The following is a 13062-nucleotide window of genomic DNA, read 5'->3' as shown; positions in this document are numbered from 1 at the left end:
AAACAATTTTCTATTCTTTTAATCCCTTTTTTTCCCATTCTCTAAAGGAAAGGTTATCTATTGTAAAAGGGAGTAGCTTATTTTGCGTCAATATTAGTTTTGGTAATTGGTAATTTGTTTTATTTCTTTCTACATGAATCTTCTTCCAAATATTGAGGAGATGATGTAATACTGGAGAAGTTCTATGTTGTACCAATTTTTCATCCCATTTATATAATATGTGTTCAGGTATCTTTTCCCCTATTTTATCTAATTCTAATCTCGTCCAGTCTGGTTTTTCCCTTGTTTGATAAAAATCTGATAGGTATCTTAATTGTGCGGCTCTATAATAATTTTTAAAGTTTGGCAATTGTAAGCCTCCTTGTTTATACCATTCTGTTAATTTATCTAGTGCTATCCTCGGTTTCCCCCCTCTCCATAAAAATTTCCTTATTATTTTCTTTAACTCTTTGAAGAATTTTTCTGTCAGTTGTATTGGCAATGCCTGAAATAAGTACAATATCCTTGGAAAAATGTTCATTTTAATACAGTTTATCCTTCCTATTAGTGTTAGTGGTAGATCTTTCCAATGCTCTAAATCGTCCTGTAATTTTTTTATTAGTGGATTATAATTGAGTTTATATAATTGGCCTAGATCTTTGTTTATTTGTACACCTAGGTATCTTATTGCCTGCATTTGCCATCTGAATGGGGATTCCTCCTTAAATTTTGAGAAATCCGCGTTATTCATAGGCATTGCTTCACTTTTATTTACGTTTATCTTGTAACCCGACACTTCTCCATATTCCTTCAATTTCTTATATAATTCTTTTATTGATAGTTCTGGTTCTGTTAAGTACACTATAACATCATCCGCAAATAGACTGATTTTATATTCCTTGTCTTTTATTTTTATTCCTTTTATATTATTATCTATTCTTATCAATTCTGCTAGTGGTTCTATAGCTAGCGCAAACAATAAAGGTGATAGTGGGCATCCCTGCCGCGTTGACCTGCTTAAGTTAAATTGCTTTGATACATGTCCATTTACTGTCACTTTCGTTAACGGTCCCTTATATAATGCTTTAATCCAATTAATATACTTCTCCGGTAAACTGAATTTTTGCAATACTTTGAACAAATAATTCCATTCTACTCTGTCGAAGACCTTCTCTGCATCTAAAGCAACTGCTACTGCAGGTGCTTTATTTCCTTGTACTGCATGAATTAAGTTAATAAATTTACAAATATTGTCTGTTGTGCGTCTTTTTTTGATAAATCCAGTTTGGTCTAAATTTACCATTTTCGGTACCTGTTCTGCTAATCTGTTTGCTAATAGTTTAGCTATTATCTTATAATCTGTGTTTAGCAAAGATATTGGTCTATATGACACTGGTGAGAGTGGATCTTTCCCTTGTTTTAGTATTACTGTAATTATTGCTGTTTTACATGAATCTGGTAAGCTTTGTGTTTCATCAATCTGGTTGATTACATCCAGGAGGGGCGGAATTAATAAGTCTTTAAATGTTTTGTAGAATTCTATTGGAAATCCATCCTCCCCTGGTGTCTTATTATTTGGTAATTTTTTAATTATCTCTTGTATTTCTACTGTTCCAAATGGTTCTGTTAATTTATTTTGTTCCTCTATTTGTAGTTTTGGTAGTTCAATTTTAGTCAAAAATTCATCTATTTTCCCTTCTTTCCCTTCGTTTTCAGTTCGGTATAATTGTTCATAGAATTCTCTAAAGTTTTCCTTAATTTCTTTTGGATTATATGTAATTTGTTTGCTAATTCAAATTTCGAAGAAAATTTCTCCAAACATACTCTTACCATTTTACCTTTCCACACACAAAAATTCCTAATGATTAAATTTAAATCCTTAAAATTTTTTTGAGGTAATAATACAAGGAATAGATTGAAAAAGATACTGAATCATTGGAAAAATATTCATTTTAATACAATTCATTCTATCTATTAAAGTTATAATAAATCATTCCATCTATTTAAATCTTCTTTAATTTTACTAAATAATAATAAGTAATTCAACTTGTATAAATTATCCAAATTGTTTTATCAATTTTAATGCCTAAATATTTAATTCCATTATCTGACCACCTAAATTGAACAATCTTTTTACATTAACTATAATCGTCCTCAACCAAAGGCATGATTTCACTTTTATCCCAATTCATTTTATAGCCTTATATTTCAGCATATTCTTTCAATCTCATATATAATGAATGCAAAGAATTTTCACAATCTGTTATATGAATCAAAACATCATCAGCAAATAAATTAATACAATGAAAAAATAACTAGTATTACTTCCTTCTATTAAGTGGGAAGCAGCCTTTGCCACTAAGTGGCACACAGCTACAGAAATCATGTTTCATCAGTCCATCAAGTATGATAAGATCTTTCAAGATTCTTGTTTACTTGATCATCATAAACCTCAATCGATTCTTGATGCTCCTACATCTGAGATCCATTTCTAGTTTTATCTTCACTCAATTTGGGTTGTTGAGAAAAATAACTTTGAGCAGAATCTTGTTTATTATTAGGCAATGAATTAGTAACCTCTAAAGCCTCATCTTCATCATTAAAAAACCATGATTGGTAATCTCCAACAAAATCTTTAAGTACAGCTATGTATCAAAAAGCAAATTTATATCCCTTCTTCCATAAAACAGATTTCACCTGATTGAATTCTTTCCTTCTCATAACAATAGATATACTCAAATCTGCATTAAAAAAAACCACTCTATTGACAGACCTTGTTGTTTTCTAACATTCTAAACTGCCAATCTTAATATCATTTCTTTATCTTGATAACATAAACACCTGATTGAAAGAGAGCATGGAATCTGTCCCGGAAATGCTTTCTTTCTAATAGGTCTATAAGCTCTATCAAGTTCCAATCCATTCGGAAAATTTCCAGGACCTAAAATTTCAGGAATCCATCTTTGAAAAAATTGTACTGGATTAGGACCAGCAAAATCTCCAGACAGTCCAACAATTTTAATATTTATATAACTATGATTTTCCAGTGCTCGCTTCGGCAGCACATATACTAAAATTTGAATGATACAGAGAAGATTAGCATGGTCCCTGCGCAAGGATGACATGCAAATTCGTGAAGCGTTCCTTATTTTTTTTAAATAAAAGAAAACTATGATTTCCCAATACATCAATTTTTTTGGAAAAGCTCCTTCCTTTGAACTTCCCAAGCCATAAAAGAATATTCCATTTTGTTAACTGTATCCTTACATTGTTTTAAATTAAGATGATAATCTTGAATGTCTTCTTCAATTTTCTGAACTTTAGCCTCAACTTTATCCAAAGTTTTAGCGTATTTTGCCATATCAGTTTTAATAGGATTTTTCATCTTTAAGACATTCAAATTGTGAATTAGATTAATTTTTGCAGAAGCAAATTGAGAACTCATTTGAACAGACAGTGCTTTAATTTCTTCAGAAATAATAGAAAATTGAGCTAGGGGATCTGCAGAATGAGGTATAGTCTGATACACTTCAAGTTTACCTTTTTCCATGCCTTGTATATACTGAGGCCTGTGTCCATGATATATTGCCTCTGCTCCCTCCAATTCTTGAAAAACCTCCTCTTCTTCTGTTCTTATTTCTTCTTCTTCTTCCTCCTCAGTTGATACTGTAGTTTGCTTCATTTGTTTTCAGGCCTTGTGCTTAGCCCTAGTCTGACTATCAACGCTAGTCAACATGGGCTTAATAAACCCCGCTACTTTGTATAAAGATGCCGATTCGGTAATTCGTAGTTTCACAAATGCATAGTTGCTCCTGAGGCATCAATTCGTGTAGTTGCTTCTACACTCCAGCATCAACTTCATCGGCTCTCCAAGGAAGCTGGTGTAACATTCGCCTTCACCGTTGTCTGTTGAGTCGTTCTTGGAAGAAGAGGAAACAAGTCAGCAGGATCAATCAATGTGGTAGGCCCCATTTCTTCAATCATACTAACCTCTTTAATAGTAATTTTTTAATGCAGTTTGAGCTTTGGATATCTTCATAGCCATTGTAAGTAAGTTTTAAAACAAGTCTCAATATCTCTATTTAAAAAAAAATGTTTTTACCATTCATGTTTTAATTAATTCTGCCAGGAGAGGTGTATTTTCATGTCTTCCACCAATGCCATCATGCCACCACCCCCCCCCCACCCCCCAGCCCTGCCCCAAGTACAAAATGTTGAAAAGGGACTTAGAAATATTGGATATTCCAGAAAACAGTGACCAAAAGGGCTTTAACTTTATACTTAGAAACCAAACTGATTTTCAGAAAAATGCGGACAAATCTAATGATTCTTTTGTTTTGAAAGTAACCAAAAGAGAAGATCAGAGAGAAGTTGACAAGAATGGAGAATTAATTTTAAATGGAATTCGTAAAGCCAAGCAGAATAAAATAATAACTGTTAAAGAAATGAATGCAGTTATTAAAGAAAGGGATTTAGCCTTATCAAGATGCATAAATTTGAAAGAAGAGATTGATTTTTTGTAAGAGAAAAATATCATTGTTTAATGACATAAAACATCTGACTATGGAAAACAACGAAGAGTATATCATGAAGACCCAATTAATAATGATGCTGAATGAAAGGAATATTGCATTTCAGCAATGTGAGAAACAAAGTGAAAAAAATTCAAGCACCTTGAGTATACTGCAAAAGGGCTGAGAGCAGAGGTACCAATCTATCAAGTTAAGTTACTAACTTCTCAGTAGATAACAAGAAAATTACTTACCTATTGAAAGAATTAAATGCAGAGAGAGAGAATCTAATAAAAGACCAACGTAAATTGTCAGAAAATGAGACTGATTTGGAAGCTGCAAAATTGGATCCGAAATTAAAGGAAACGACAATAGAAGCCAAAGAAGGTGTTGATGAGTTTGAGGGACAAATGTTGTTTGAGTCCTTCCTTTTCTATGACCAACCACGGAGAGAAAGAAAGAGATGAACATGTCTGTTGATGTGAAGGTTAAAGAGATTTGTCCATTGGAATCCAAAATATCAGGTCACACTTTTCACCAACCAATGTTAGATGAAAAAGATGTGCATGAGGTAATAAATTGTATCCAAAGTTTCAGGAAAGAAAAAGAGAAAAAGGCTTATCTTGGCCCTCAAGAAAGTGAATACTTTGGAAATTAAGTATCTCGTTCAAGCACTGGATAAGGCCAAGACAAACTTGCAAGCAGATTAAGACTAAAAATGGCTTTCTGAGCAGACCAATTACCAAAACCTGCCTTTTACAAGAAGCAGAAAGCTTTAATGATTAACGTTCACTTCTTTTGACTATTTACCTGATGTATTACTGTTTGACTTTCTTTCTTTGTAATAGTAAATATCATTTTTATATATGTTAATTATTTTATTTTAAGGGTTAAAATATCTTGTGAACATATTTTGCAAGAAGCTCGAAAATATTGTTTATGAATTCCGTAAGTGTCTCATAGTAACAGCTAATTCCAAGGCTAGCTAGTTTTTGTATATTTAAGATAAACAAGCTGTTTGACCGTTGCTTTTGTATTGTTTAGAACCAGGGTAGACGATGCAGATGATTCTTTTGACCATTCATTTGTACCTTTTAATGTATTGATGTTTTATTATCCATTTTATTAAATGTTTTAAGTATAATTTAATTCTTTTATCAAAGTTCTTCATGCATAAAGTTCTAATAAACAGTTAAAAATTATATGCTACTTTAGGACAGACTTTTCATTTAATGGGCCAAAACAACAGTGTTTCCATGGCTGTCCAGATAATTATAAAGGAATATAGTCACTATAGTAAACAATTTAGCAAAGAATGATTTTATATCAAATGAGGGGATATTCTGACCCAGAGCTTTTTTTAATGCTTCCTTCAAGTGTCTGTAGATATATTTCTTATTCGGACCGGGACAGGATCGACAGTGCAGACAAGCAAGAAGTGGTGTGAGGAGCAGGTAGAATGTGTACAATCGGTTCATTCCTTCCTTCAAGTGTCTGTAGATATATTTCTTATTCGGACCGGGACAGGATCGACAGTGCAGACAAGCAAGAAGTGGTGTGAGGAGCAGGTAGAATGTGTACAATCGGTTCATTCCTTCCTTCAAGTGTCTGTAGATATATTTCTTATTCGGACCGGGACAGGATCGACAGTGCAGACAAGCAAGAAGTGGTGTGAGGAGCAGGTAGAATGTGTACAATCGGTTCATTCCTTCCTTCAAGTGTCTGTAGATATATTTCTTATTCGGACCGGGACAGGATCGACAGTGCAGACAAGCAAGAAGTGGTGTGAGGAGCAGGTAGAATGTGTACAATCGGTTCATTCCTTCCTTCAAGTGTCTGTAGATATATTTCTTATTCGGACCGGGACAGGATCGACAGTGCAGACAAGCAAGAAGTGGTGTGAGGAGCAGGTAGAATGTGTACAATCGGTTCATTCAACCAACTGATCATGTAGTGCCGGAGCTTACAATCTACACATATATAAACACACAACAATAATTTAATACACCTTTATACTGCATTTTTGAGAGAAAACAAGTACATTATAGAATCACTTGCTCAGGTATTCTAAGCCTCTTTGATCTTCTTGAAGAACTACTGCAATTACATTGACCTTATGTCTTGAGGGAATGTGATTTCTTCACTCATTTCTTCTACAGCTTTCACTGAATCGACTTCTAAAAGACATCCATAATTACAGAACTTGTTGCAGTTCCTCATATCTAATTAATTCATTTACATGCACTTTTCTAAATTTATCTTCTATTTCTGCAGAATATTTCTTCAAATTGCCATTCATACCAACATCTCAGTTCTGAAAGTTAAAATTGTTTGGAACCATTAACACGGAGTGCATGCTGCTTGAATTACTTATTCCCAAGGCTTGAGTCATCAATTTATTTCTGCTCCAATTGTCTCTCTTCCACTCACTACTCACGATTTCACTGAAGTCAGGTCAACTACACTCCGAAAATTAAAACAAAACAAAAAATCAATTCCTGGGATTCTGAAATAAATTATGAAAATATTGTAAAACCTCAGCAAGTCAAGGAACATCTATGGAAAGAAAAAGACCTAACATTTCAGGTCTGAAATCCTTTATTAGAACTGAGAAAGTGGGATGACAAATTTGTTGAGGTAGAAGTGATGATGGGGCTGAGGGGAAATGGTTGAAACAAAGCCATTTCCTTAGATTGGTTTAAGTAATGCCCCTAGCACCTAGCAAAAGAGAGAGAGAGAGTAAAATATCCATTTCTAATATAAACTGAGAGAAATTCTATCACATTTCATTCACATTTCACATGTGACATGTTACATCCACATCAAAGTAATCTGAAGTAGGATTCAGCAGAAATATTGTTGCAAACTGAACCAATGGATACTCACTTCCCAGTTTTCTTTCACAGAACTAAAATATAATAGTTCTTTGCTGCTCTTGGTCACAATGCCAATTTTGTATTTCTTCATCATTTAATGTAACAACAGTACTTTGACAAGGTATGTCAAATATCTATCACTGGAATGTCCCACTACTAAAACTGACACAAATAGGAAATGTTTGCATATTTTCTTACTCTCATGACTGGTATTTCATTGCTACTTTAGCCCAAGATGAAATATTTATTTTTTTCAGTACAGACGTGAACATGATTTGATTAAGTATTACATTGTGTCTGTGCAACTCTTAATTTATTTCCTCAAATACTTGAAAATTTTCCTCTATGGCAGTTCTGGTTAATCATCCTGATTAAATAAACAGTGATCCATATCTTTCAGTAGCTCATCCATGGTAGATTGAAGATCTCCAGTAGTGATTTCACCCCATAAAGTAATGTAATGTACAAATTAAGACTTTTATCTACATTGGTTATTAAATATTGCTGCCTCTCCTTGTGCACATCTGGCTGAGCATATGATTGATCTAGTTTGGTGAAAACTTCGGCTAGTGCCACTTCCATAGGTAAATCCTGTGAAATAGGCAATGGATACTGGTTTGCTTTATCTGCTTGGATCAATGGCATCACTACATGATCAAAGAATCTTTAAACATCTCAACAATTGGTCCTGTCCTGTTATTCTGACTTGACTTTCTTTCTGTTCTGTTCTAATTATCTCTCTCTTGCTGCCCTTTGTTCTTCATTTTATATGGACAGCATAATCCTTACTCTAGATTTGACGTACCAGTGGGTTCATCCAGATTTGTGCATTATAACCTGTAATACTGATGTGACTTCTGTAAACAATTCCAATCGTGTTGACTGTGTGATATTCGGAATCAGAAGCAGAATTTATTGTCATAGCTAGTCACAAAATTAATTGTTTTGCAGATGAACTATTTTTTTACAGTCTGCCTATTTGCAAAATCAGCAATAACTATTAGTGATTCGATGTACTGACCGCTGTACCATGCTCAACATTTAATTGTTGTTGTGATCTGTCATTGCATGGATGACGACAGTGGCGAATTCACCATTTAATCACACTTTTGTCTTGTTCATGGACACTGACAATGTAACAGTATCACCACGATTCTCCATTGCTCATATTACCTTCAATATCGTGGAGACTTCCACCTTACAGTAATTTATTGTGAAAATTTCAGAAAGTCATACAATTTTACAGCATGACCCTCCATGCTGATCAAGCTGTCTAATAAGCTCTTCCTAGTTCCTTGTGTTTGGCCCATATAATCTCTATGACTTTCTTATCCAGCTACTTAGGTAAATATCTTTTTAGACATTGTACTTTTGCCAACTCTGCCACTTCTTTTAGCAAATGGCTACACATAACCTTCCACCCTCTATCTGAAAAAGATACCCTTCAAGCTTCAAAATGTAGATCATTTGGGTATAATTGGGTTGCACAGGCTTGTGAGCAGGAAGGGCCTGTTACCATGTTGCATGTATACATTTTTTTAAAATTCAGTCTATCCATTCTCACCTTAAAACTATGCCCTCTCATATTTAACCCGCTTAACCTGAAAAGAGACCATGACATTTTAAATGGCCCTCATAATATTATAAAACTTTAAGATCAACCCTCAGCCTCCTACATTCCAGGGAGAAAAGTCCCAGGATATCCAGCCTCTCATTATAATTCAAGCTCCACTGTGCCAGTAGCAGTCTTGTGACCATAAAAATAAACTTTTTGTTGACTTGGGTGTACACTTGCATGCTGAGGATATAACACTTATTTTTTTCCTGTCAGTTAAATAACAATCTCTCTGAATTGACGATTGTTTGAAGGAAGGGTTCCATTACATTGAAGGCAGTTATTTGAACCAATCTCAGATATATGCTGCGGATTCTGGTTTGGAACCATACCTTTTTCTCTTGGTCTTTGACAATTGCAGTTATGAGCTGCAATTACACTTTTTACACTCCTTGATCTCACCCTCACAAACACTGGTAATTTTGTCACAGAATCATATTTTACAGAAATGTCCGCCAAGTTTGTCCCACTTGTCTGAATTTGGCCTTTACCCCTCCAAATTTTTCCTGCCTAAATATTGCAATTGTCCCTATCTTTTCCACTTCTTTCAAGGTCTCTTTGTTCTAGAACATGCTCCTGGGTCCTACCATTCAGCGTCTAAGCCCTGCCCTTGCTTATCTGAGCTAAAGCCAAGGTAGACAATGTCTACCATATTGCTCTCATCAGTCTTTTTAGTCAACTCTTCAAAAAGCTCAGTCAAATTTGTGAGACACTATTTCCCAAGCACAAAGCCATGCTATCTCTAATCATTCCTTGCTTTTACAAATTCAGGTAGAATCCTCTCCACTAATATTGATCTCACCAGTGTGTAGTTTCCATGCTTGTCCTTACAGCCTTTATTAAATGAAGGACCACTATTAGATACCTTCCCATCTTCTGGCACCTAACTCATAATTTCTTTCTTCTTTGGCTTGGCTTCGCGGACGAAGATTTATGGAGGGGGTAAACGAGCTGCAGGCTCGTTTGTGGCTGACAAGTCCAATGCGGGACAGGCAGACATGGTTGCAGCGGTTGCAGGGGAAAATTGGTTATAATGATTTAAATATCATAGTTATGATTCCTGCAATTTCTTCCAAGATTTCCTGTTATGTCTTAGAATACACTTAAATCAGGCCCTGAGGATTTATCTGCCTTTACATGTTTGAAAACCTGAACTCCATTCATCCTCCTTACTTTTCATTCTTCTTGCATTAAAATAAAAGCAGTTAAATCTGTCAGGTTTTCCATGCTCTTTGACCTGCCCCTGCTTGACCTACCTACTAAATTTGCTCACTTTAACATCTCAGTCACCCACAACTTGCTCACCTGATTCTTTGGGTCCCACACCCTGACAGACTAGTTTGAATCCCTCAAGTAATATTTCCAATCCACACACACTGTTAACTTTGTACACAGAAACAAAAGTGAGATTTTGTTTGCTTGGTATCTTCACTTGAAGTTGTTCATTGATTAAATTACAACAACACTGGGCGAAAGCTAAAACAAAACAATGAAATCATATTGTGGAGGCAAGTCTTTCAATGTGACAGCATGCTCATTTGGTGGCCTGCCTGATTCCAAGCATCAAATTTGTAGCTGTCCACAATGCCTGGCAGTTTCTGACACAGTTAATTTGATGCTGTATATTTTCTACCACTCTTGCTTTCTGTGGACATCAAAACATTTGCTTTAATGTAGTTGATGATTTTGAATCCATTTCAGTTGGAAAGATGGCTTTCTTGCACTTCCATAAAGCATTATTTTATATAAATACTTTCCATGAATCCCCATTTATTTCCATTGTTATTTGCTTTAAGAAAACATTTTTGTACATTCTATAAATAAATTAAAAGGCTTAAGCATTAAAGCATACACTCAATGACTTGCAATGCAACTAGCTTGAATCCACTGGCCACCGAGACAGAGGTGCACCAAAGAAGAGGTACAAGGACTGCTTAAAGAAATCTCTTGGTGCCTGCCACATTGACCTCCGCATTGATCTCACCTCCAACCATGCATCTTGGTGCCTCACAGTTCGGCGGGCAGCAACCTCCTTTGAAGAAGACCGCAGAGCCCACCTCACTGACAAAAGACAAAGGAGGAAAAACCCAACACCCAACCCCAACCCACTAATTTTCCCTTGCAACCGCTGCAACCGTGCCTGCCTGTCCCGCATCGGACTTGTCAGTCACCAACGAGCCTGCAGCAGACGAGGACATACCCCTCCATAAATCTTCATCCGCGAAGCCAAGCCAAAGAAAAGCTTGAATCTGAGTAGATCTTTTATTCCTTTTTTTGTTCTTGCTTCATCATGAGCTCGGCTGATTTTTCTCTTGTGATTTTTATCAGACTAAATTTGCTTCTTCCTAGAATCTGGACTTGGTCTAAGCAATGCATGAGGTCATAGTTTCGAATAAGTGCTCATCATCTTACAGATTCACCTCATAAAACATTTACTTTATATTCCTCTGAAAAAGCAGAGATTCGGCTTCTATTTTATTACTCCATTGTGATCTTTAATTTTATGCTCCTCTATCTTTGTGTTCTATTGTAACTATCTTGTTAACTAGACCTGGCGATAAAAGGTTATCAGCTTTGGTTGTTAATTCTGTATCGCTGCTGCAAATGCTGCTTGATTCATCTTCGTTTTTATTTCAGATTTCTAACAGCTACAGGTTTTTAGTTTTTTTTATTGAGTGCTAACAATATTGATTTGCTTATATTGATGATGTCAATGGAATTAAATGTCAGCCAAGACACAATTCTACTATACCACAAGGCACTTCGAGATGGATTTCTTGCCTTTCATATTAATTCAATGCATAGCTCTGGCAAAAATCGATTGCAAGAGTGGGCATTTGACTGCGGGAATATCACTGAAACACATTTGTTACATTTAAAGCCGTCACCTTTTTAAAAACTGTATCCTGTTCATTTTAGATTTGCCAGACAATTTCAGCTATTAAAAACTGATGGGAGGGGTGGGGTGATGGGAGGGGGATGGAGAATGGCTGCAATATGGCAGCAATGTGACTGCAGCTTGATGCAGCTCTCTAGACTTGGGTGCACCTTACCTTAGGAATGTAGGCATGCACAACTGGCAGACAAGCACCAGTGATCCAACTGAGGGATCTACTGCAGCCTGAAAAATTCACTGGCGGTTTCTCTAGCTCTGTCTGAGGAGTATTCATTGCAGAGGTCCTGATGGCTGAGGTGGGTACCTGGAATGTCGGCATGGAGGCATGAAGGACAGCGGTGGGGCCTAAGTGACCTGTGTAAAGTGATTTGTATAAAGATGAATATTTTTCCAATCTTTTTAAGTCAATTCCCTATTGGATTCCACAAAAATGTTTTAAGGGTTTACATGCAAATATTACTAAGATTTATGGAAATGAAAAATTTCTAGCGTATCTTTGGAAAAATTGACCTGGAAATTTGAATTGAGAGGCTTGCAACTTCCAAATTTCAAGAATTATTATAAGGCAGCTCAATTGAAATTCCTTAACGTGATGTTTGACTCCAGCCTGGGTTAAAATAGAATTGAGTAAAATAGGAGAAAACAGAATGCAGGGCTTTATTTACCAATGGAATTCAAAATTGTTAATATTTTTTCTTCCTTTGGTTTGGCTTCGCGGACGAAGATGTAAGGAGGGGTAATGTCCACACCAGCTGTAGGCTCGTTTGTGGCTGACCAGTCCGATGCGGGACAGGCTGACACAGTTGCAGTAGTTGCAAGGGAAAATTGGTTGGTTGGGGTTGGGTGTTGGGTTTTTCCTCTTTTGCCTTTTGACAGTGAGGTGGGCTCTGCGGTCTTCTTCAAAGGTGGTTGCTGCCCGCCGAACTGTGAGGCGCCAAGATGCATGGTTTGAGGCAATATCAGCCCACTGGCGATGGTCAATGTGGCAGGCACCAAGAGCCTTCTTTAGGCAGTCCTTGTACCTCTTCTTTGGTGCACCTCTGTCTCGGTGGCCAGTGGAGAGCTCACCATATAGCACCATCTTGGGAAGGCGATGGTCCTCCATTCTGGAAATATGCCTGTTTTGAAACATTTGATTGAATTATGCAATAAAATAGATTATGAAATAGCTGGAAAAGGCTTGAT

General features: G+C 36.0%; 1 non-coding gene across 1 annotated transcript; it reads left to right on the top strand.

Moving 5' to 3' along the window:
- The first annotated feature begins 3025 nt into the window (after positions 1 to 3025).
- LOC138759675 (U6 spliceosomal RNA) lies at positions 3026 to 3132 on the top strand. Its single transcript, XR_011355018.1, has one exon. It is a non-coding gene; the product is annotated as a U6 spliceosomal RNA (small nuclear RNA).
- Positions 3133 to 13062: the final 9930 nt, after the last annotated feature.

This window comes from Narcine bancroftii, chromosome 3, assembly GCF_036971445.1.
Source record: "Narcine bancroftii isolate sNarBan1 chromosome 3, sNarBan1.hap1, whole genome shotgun sequence".
In the NCBI taxonomy this organism is placed as follows: Eukaryota; Metazoa; Chordata; class Chondrichthyes; order Torpediniformes; family Narcinidae; genus Narcine; species Narcine bancroftii.
The sequence above is the reverse complement of the archived record's forward strand: the minus strand, read 5'-3'. Positions and strand labels throughout refer to the sequence as shown.